Consider the following 9,054-nt stretch of genomic DNA (forward strand, 5'->3'; position numbering starts at 1 on the left):
GCTCCATCTCGCGGTTCATGTAGGCCTCCATAGCCTCGTTCATCCTCCGTTCGTACTCCTCAGCATCCCCACCACTACCACCACTGCTACCACCCGCGTTACTCATCGCTCGATGATGCTCTTGTACAGAAAGTTAGAGAGAGAGAAAATTCGTTAAAATAAGTGGTGCAAATGAAAATGAAACTAAAATCGCGTTTATATAGGTTTTAAAAAAAAATTAAAATTCGGCAGTGGCCGATCGCTGGCCGATCGGGCCGCCACAATGGCGGCCAGCGCATCGGCCAGCCACACGCGATCGGCTAGCCCTGGCCGGTTTTTCCGCCTATTTGGCGCTAGCCTACTCCAATAGTTCGGCTAGCCGGCATTGGAGATGCTCTTATGGGTTCGCCACTTATTTTAGCAATTACTCTCTCCGTCTCTGATTAAGAGTCACACTTTGATCGGACACGGGTTTTAAGAAATGTAACGAAAAGTTGGTTGAAAAAGTTAGTGGAATGTGGGATCCATTTTTTTATATTGGTTTTATAATAAAATGTGAGTGAATTGAGTTAGTGGCTAGTGTGCCCTATTTACTATTTGTGGTAAAAATGAAGTGTAACTCTTAATTGAGGATAGATTAAAATAGAAAAGTGTGACTCTTAATCGGAGACAAAAGGAGTACTATATAATGAAACGAGGAATTCGATAAGCAAGGAATTCGATAAGCAAATGCGATGGTATAAATGAAATCTAATCTGCTGCCACGTGTCCTGTAATTGTGCCCGTGGGCTATATATTCAGTGATGACGCTATAACAATTAATAATGTTAATATGTACAATAAAATTATTCTAATGGAATTAGATATCCCTATGTTTCCTAAAAGTAGAAATTTTTCATTTTTGGTCCATCTCCTAAAAATAGAAATTTTCTATTTAAGGAAATTTTCTTTCTATCTAATGCGGTGGTACTTATTTTCCAATAATATATTTTTCTTCCTATCTCTTTCTTAGTTTTTCAATTTTGCAATAAAATTCGTGTTATTTCAAAAGTTTCTATTTTTAAGGTACCGAGAGAGTATTAATTTATTTTTGTTTGGTGAAAATTTATATTTGTTTGGGCTTGGGCCTATAGTTTCTTGTTTATATGGGCTAGGGATTCGGAAATGTGAAAAGCCCACTAGAAGCCGAAATCAAACAAATCAATGATTTCACTTTGCCTTTCCTTTCTCTTAAGATTTTCTTATTATGGTTTGATATATAAGATTATGACAATTCCAGAAATTATGGGTTTTTCTAACAAGTAGCTAGTGAACGTATTTTACATAAATATTACAGCGAGAACAAACATTCCAAGCACCTTGATGCGGCTGAATTTGTATGTGCTCGGAAATTTTCCGAGTACCTCCTTACATATCACATGTGTAGCCTTCTTCGAGTGAAACAAGCCATCCTTTTTATTAGTGTCATAAAAATATCCTATTTCGTTCAACAATGTATTATTTTTCTATTGAGTGAACTACAAAAATAGTCTTTGGACTATGCGTTTATCTCACCAATGAACCCTGGACTTTAAAAATATCCCCTAACAACCCTGGACTAAGCATTTATCTCGAAAATGGTCCTTTTTCACTGTTTCGTGATGAAAAAAAATACCCTTTTAGGGGGTTTTGGGGGGTTTGGGCAATTTGGTCTTTTTACATTTTAAATCTGATATTATTTCAGTTATGTATTAAATCTGATATAATTTCAAAAGTATCATTCTTCTTCCCTTTTGGCATCCTTCACTTTGTTTCTTTATTTCAATATTAGGTTTAATTTTATAAAATTAATTTTAAAATTCTATTTTTAAATATTAATAAAAAAATTTGATTATTAAAATTACTAATAAATAACAAATTAATAGTTTTAATCAATATTTGATAGTGTCTAATATTTAATCAATAAGGTACGACGACGCCTTAGTTTTAATCAATATTCAATAGTTTTAATCATAAATAGATCATATAACACGATTTAGTCAACTTCATAATATTTTTAGTCAAATTCTCCTATACATTAGATGTATATTTATTTCGGAATAAATCGTGTTATATGATCTATTTATGATTAAAACTATTAAATATTGATTAAATCTAAGGTGTCGCCGTACCTTATTGATTAAATATTAGACACTATCAAATATTGATTAAAACTATTAATTTGTTATTTATTAGTAATTTTAATAATTAAAAAAATTATTGATATTTAAAAATTGAAATTTAAAATTTAATTTTATAAAATTAAATCTAATATTGAGATAAAGAAACAAAGTGAATGATGACAAAAGGGAAGAAGAATGATAATTTTGAAATAATATAAGATTTAGTACATAACTGAAATAATATCAGATTTAAAATGTAAAAAAAAAAATTGTCCAGACCCTCCAAAACCCCCTAAAAGGGTATTTTCGTCACGAAACAGTGAAAATAGACCATTTTCGAGATAAACGCTTAGTCCAGGGTTGTCTGGGGATATTTTTAAAGTCCAGGGTTCATTGGCGAGATAAACGCATAGTCCAGGGACTATTTTTGTAGTTCACTCTTTTCTATTTAGTAAAATTGAGTGAACTTCAAAAATAGTCCCTTACTCGTTTATTTCGAAATTGGTCCTTTTGGCTTTTTTTGGTACGAAAATGCCCTTTTGGGGGGTTTGGGCAGTTTGGTCTTTTTACACTTAACATATTAAATCGATACTCCCTCCGTTTCACTATAGTTGAGGCGGAACCTTTGGGCACGGAGACTAAGAAAGAGATATTGTGTGTGTTAAATAAATAGATAAAAAAGTAAGAGAAATGAAAAGGTAGAGAGAATAAAGTAGAGAGAATAAAGTAAGAGAAAATAAAGTAAGAAAGAGAAAAAAGTTACCATATATGTGACAAACACGGATTTTGCATGTTTTTAAGGGCTAGATTTGACTCATTTTAAATGTCAATCATGCAAATTATGTTCTTAAATTGCATGTTATACATTTGGTATTTTTGATGTGTTTGTTGGTTAATGATAGAAAAAGATAGAAAAAAGGTGCAAAAAGGTCAAGGTGCATCAGCCTCTGTTCGATCCCATTCTGCCAGCGTGTTTAAAGTCCAATCAGTACTTAATACATGCCATTCTCTTCGTCTTTGAAAGATCTTTGCGTGGATATCTCGCACGTCTCAATCGGAGTTCTGTGGAGAAAGTCATGACCATTCTATGAACATTGCGCAGTGCAGTCAAAGCTGGCGGAAATTAGGCGAAAAATCAAGGAAGAAATTATTGCCCAAATATCTCGAATTAATTGGGCAATCAAAATTATTAAATTTTCTATTACTTGGTGGAGAATTTTTACCATGTCTAAGCCTTTTTTCCACCTATAAATACATCTTAACCTAATTCATCATTCTCGATCTCAGAGCCTCCAATCCTTCTTCCCCTCTACATATTGTTCCCGTCCATAATCCACACATAATTGATCCATCTTCCATTGGAGCGGAGTCTGCAGATCCAGGCAACAGAAGACTGAAGATTGAAGATTCAACCTTGGGTTTTATCGATTTCTTTCATGTCTAGTACTTTTACTGTTTTTACTACTTGTCTATGAGTAGTTAAACATTATTTGTAGATATTTTGGTGAAGACTCTTATGAACATGTTTTGATCTATTAAATTGAACTTTTTCCTAGCTCTTGTGATTGTTTTGCTTGTTCTTGTGCTTTTGTTGTTCTTTTGTCTGGCCAACTTTAGAACTATGTCCGTTTAACTAGATTAATTGAGACATAGCTAGTTTTACGTGGTAAAAGGAACGAATACAACACATAGGTTTATCTGCACTCGAGAGAGGGGACCCTTTGTGAGGGCTTGAGTCTTAAGAACTTAAGGAGTTATAATCTAATCTATTGGAAGGAGACTTTGATAGTTTCGAGAGAGGGCTTATCCTAGAATCGCGACTTTCCTAATAATCCTGGAGACACATAAAGGTAAAGGTTCTATGAGATTAATCATCATTAGGTCGTAGTAGTTGGATCCTAAAACTCTACATTCTTTAGTTTGCTTTGTATTATTTTGTTTTCTTTTATTTGTTTATCTATTTCAGTCTAGTTTTATAAATACAAAATCCCAAAAGTTCGTGTCTCTAAATAATATATGACGCTTAGTATATGATAGCCAGTGGCAATCTTATTTCCTGTGTTCGATGTCCCGGTACTGACCTTTAGCTATACTAGATCTACCATGTAAACTTGTAGGTATTTTTAGTGCTAATAAATAGTGCATCAATATGGAAATGACTCAACTATGAAGAAACTTCCTGAAATGGACAAATGACTCAACTATAGTGAAACGGATGGAGTATTATTTCAGTTATGTACTAAATTTGATATTTATTCAAAATTATCATTCTTCTTCCCTTTTGTCATCCTTCACTTGGTTTCTTTATTTCAATATTAGATTTAATTTTATAAAATTTTAATTTTTAAATATCAATAAAAAAAATTAATTATAAAAATTATTAAATAACAAAAATTAATAGTCATAATCAATATTTGATAGTGTATAATATTTAATCAATAATATATGATAACGCCTTAGTTTTAATCAATATTTAATAGTATTAATCATAAATAGATCATATAACACCATTTATTCTGAAATAAATATGCATCTAATGTAAGACTAATATAATTTTCATTTTTTAATTTGAAAACAATCAAAATTTACTAGAAAATTTCAACAAAAATACTCATATGTAAAATTTTTAGTAGGATCAAATTTTTAGTCAACTTCATAATATTCAATCATAAGCAATTATAACAACCGAACGAAGGCTAAATAGAATAGCTCTTATTCTTCCGTTATGATTAATAGTATTATTTTTCTATACTTCTTCAATTCAGGTGAATATTATATTAAATAACAAAAATTAATACTAGTTTTAATCAACATTTATAGTGTCCATGAATTAATAGTTTTAATTAAAAAAATTTATTAATATTTAAAAATCAAAATTTAAAATTTAATTTTATAAAATTAAATCTAATATTGAAATAAAAAAACAAAGTGAAAGATGACAAAATGGAAGAAGAGTGATAATTTTGAAATAATATCAAATTTAGTACTCCCTCCGTCCCGCCTAAGATGACACATTGCTTAGCCGGCACGAGATTTTAGGAGTTATTGGTTAAAGTATTTATTGGAGAGAGAAGAGGTGGATGTAAGTATTAAAGTAGAGAGATAAAGAAAGATAGATATTTTAATAGAAGTGAGAAAAAGTGGTTGAGTGTATTAATTGGAGAGAGAAAGTTACCAAAAAAGGAAATGTGTCATCTTAGTTGGGACAAACTAAAACGGCAAACGTGTCATCTTAAGCGGGACTGATGTGGATCCATGTATTTTATGATCCATTTCCCAAGGATTACCCATTTAATGATGCTTGATCTAAATATTTTTATGAGATTGATTTTCAATTTATCAACACAAGACACAAGATAATAAAGATCCAACCAACAAAAATTGAATCTAAACAAGAATGGATGGAAGATTAGGAATGGAAAGCATGTGTATAAAGATGAGATAAGAGAGCTACAACCATAGGACCTTAACCAAAAAGATGGAGACAACCCTAGGCAACTTTCATTAGCTCTATCACCCCTTGGCTCCACTACTCAATGGATAAACTCCATTGATGCATACCTCTACTTGAATCAATCAAAGATGGAAACAAGCAACCTTCAAGGAAGGAATTGGATACAATCCTCAAAGATGAAACTCTCTAGGGTAGAAATTTTAATTCAGCAAAAATCTAAAGAAAAGAAATGACATCAAGAGGTATTTATACTATGGGTCCAAAAATAGAAAGTTGGCCCACAAAATCTAAAAAAATCGGCATAACCGCCCGGTCGGGCGTTTTTCACATGCCAAAATGCCCGGCCCGGGCGTTTTCCCTGTCCCCGGGCGATTTTCACAAGCGAAACGCCCGGTCGGGCGTTTTTCCCGAAGCTCCCGGCCTTCTCTGCGCGACTTCCGTAAAACCGCCATAACTCCCTCATTCGGACTCCGATTGGGATGTGCAAGATACCCACGCGAAGCTGTTTCCAAGACAAAGACAATGGCGGTAGTTTCATAGCTTTCGGATGTCATCTCAATAGGACAACTTCCAGTTGAATCCAACTGGTCGGCCCTCGTTCTTCAGCACGATCCTCAACTTTGGCTCATCCGTCCTCCTAGGCTCCTCCCGCTTGGATTTTTGAATGAAAGTTGCGAGTCCATCCCGAAGCCGCCTCGTCATGGCTCTCGTCATGGGTCCAACACGTGAGGTCGTATCAGGGACGGAGGGAGTACATAACTGAAATAATATTAGATTTAAAATGTTAAAAGTGTAAAAAGACCAAATTGCCCAAACCCCTCAAAAGGGCATTTTCATACCAAAAAAGCCAAAAGGACCAATTTCGAGATAAACCCTTAGTCCAGGGACTACTGACGATATTTTTGAAGTCCAGAAACTATGGGCGAGATAAACCTATAGTCCAGGGACCATTTTTTAAGTTCACTCGTAAAAATTAAACCAAGAAACATGCACTAAAAGATGCCATTGGAAAATGGAGTATTAAATGATAAAAGGAGATCCTATAAGAGAGCTTACAGAACAAGCACTACATTTAAACTAACAATTGGCCCTATCAATTGATATGGATCTAGATAGCCTCACTCAAAATATCTTTGTGAACTACAAGCAAAATATAGTACCCGGTCGGTGCATGATGGCCCGAACCTGGTGTCAAGACCCGAATTTTGCATGCTGATCTTCCAACCTGGTGTCACGACCCGAATTTTGCACGATGATCTTCCGATCTGGTGTCAAGACCCGAATTTTGCACGTTGATCTTCCGATCTGGTGTCAAGACCCGAATTTTGCACGTTGATCTTCCAATCTGGTGTCAAGACCCCAATTTTGCATGATGATCTTCCAATCTGGTGTCAAGACCCGAATTTTGCACGCTGATCTTCCAACCTGGTGTCCAGACCCGAATTTTGCACGCTGATCTTCCAACCTGGTGTCAAGACCTGAATTTTGCACGCTGATCTTCCAACCTGGTGTCAAGACCCGAATTCTGCACTAGTAATCTTTGACTCATCGAGAATGAATGAGTAGCAAACGATAGCGATATCATTGTCACCATGATGATCGAGCCTTTGTCTAGCCGACCCAGAGGGATGCTAAACCGGACCGGAACTTGCTGCCCTTATCTGAATCTAGATTCGGATATGGGTGAAAGGATCTTTGGCAAATACCCAAACCACAGATGCAAATAAGCCAGTGAAAATGCTTCGAGAGTCAAATCCGTTGGGAATATTACATTAGTAAAATTGTAATATGTATGTGGGTTACTTCCACCAACATGGATTCGACCATCGCGAAGCAATATTGCTGCAGTGGTACATTCTGGGGGTCGAGGTTGGGTTCTGAACCTCAAACCTCGACCCAAGTCACCTATCGGATAGTAGACAACCGGCGACAAAACAGGGGTCCGACCGGAGGGCATGGTCTCCATAACCCATCGGGGACCCAGGTCGTTTATCTGGATTCTCCCACAATTGTTGAGAGCCTTTTCAAAATGACCATTATTGGCTTTTGTAAAAGATCTTTTCGGTGCGCCGCCACACACCATGACCTCAGCTGTGCTGGGGTAGTTCCTCGGGTCCCCACCTGGGATGGTCGGGTAGATTTTGGTCACCCTCGAGCTCTTGTGATCGAACATTATTGCTCGATTGTTGGCGAAAATGAACAAATTTCCGTCAACGTTCAAGAACACAAACGGATAGAGATTGTTTTCAAGCCGAGCTTCGTTAGTATGGGCTAGGAATGGAAGATAGTGGGAGTGTCACAACCGCCCTTTCTAGGGTTAATAAATACGGGTTGTTTCAGGCAGCATGTTTTTTCAGGCGATGAACCGAGAAAGGTTTTTAGAGAGATTTAAATGGTGTTGGTAATGTGTGCACGTAAAAAAACGTTCTATTATATTTGAAGATGGTTAATTAAAAACAACATTGTTGTTTTAAAGTATTACAATTTCATGTGACCTTTATTAATTACTACTCCCTTCGTTCTATAGTAATAGAGTCATTTTGCCATTTTGGTACGTTCCATAGTAATAGAGTCATTTGACTTTTTAGTAAAAGTCAACATATTTTTCAACACCTACTTTTCTCTCTCTTACTTTTTTCTATCTTCATCTCTTTACCTTTTTCATTTCCACTTTATTCTCTCTTTACTTTACTAGACTAATCTTACACAATTTTTCTTAATCTCCGTATTGAAAAGAAACGTCTTCATTACTATGGAACGGAAAGAGTACAATAATTCTCATTTTGTCCATTCACAGCCACAAATTTTAGTTAGTGACATTTTTGTGGTTAGGGTTATGATTGGAATTGTAATCCACTGTCACGAGAGACAAGAAATAAATCGATCGAATAATATCCGATCAAAAAGTATGGCCAACATAGATACATAAATCTTTTTAAATTTATAATGGTCCGAGTAACGAATACCCACGGATTCATAGACAATTTATGTATGTTGTCTCATCCTATATTATGGAGTAAATCTGTAAATTCCATTCTTGGACCATGTCAGAAATCATAAAAATAGGATTTAAAAATTATATAAGAATTTGATTTAACTAACAAAATGCGAAACTTGATTTGATTTTCAGTTAGTCTATGATTAGAATTACTTTAATAAGTCCAAAAAAGGAGGTTGATATCACAGGGGCATCCATGTGCAATAGGGATCACTTAATATTTTCCCTTCTCAATCACTTACTTTATCCCTCACAAACATAAAATATGATGATAAGTCCCTTACCTATGTTTATAAGGAGTAAAATAGGAGATGGAATAGAGAAAGTATTAGGTGATCCCAAGTGATTTATGTGGGCTTGCTTTCGTCATTGTGATTATCGGCCAACTAAGATTTGGCTTTAAAATGTGGCATCGGTAACCACAACATGAAGTTGTGGACAAGAAGAAAATAGGTTTAAATTTGGTTGTTATGCCTCGCTAT

The 9,054-nt window shown here is 35.0% G+C and overlaps 1 pseudogene; it reads right to left on the bottom strand.

Annotated features, from left to right (window-relative positions):
- Positions 1-6,682: 6,682 nt before the first annotated feature.
- Positions 6,683-7,861, bottom strand: LOC125195303 (aldehyde oxidase GLOX1-like; annotated as a pseudogene).
- Positions 7,862-9,054: the final 1,193 nt, after the last annotated feature.

This window comes from Salvia hispanica, chromosome 4, assembly GCF_029641045.1.
Source record: "Salvia hispanica isolate PSC_SH4W2 chromosome 4, Shi_PSC_v1, whole genome shotgun sequence".
NCBI classification, from domain to species: domain Eukaryota; kingdom Viridiplantae; phylum Streptophyta; class Magnoliopsida; order Lamiales; family Lamiaceae; genus Salvia; species Salvia hispanica.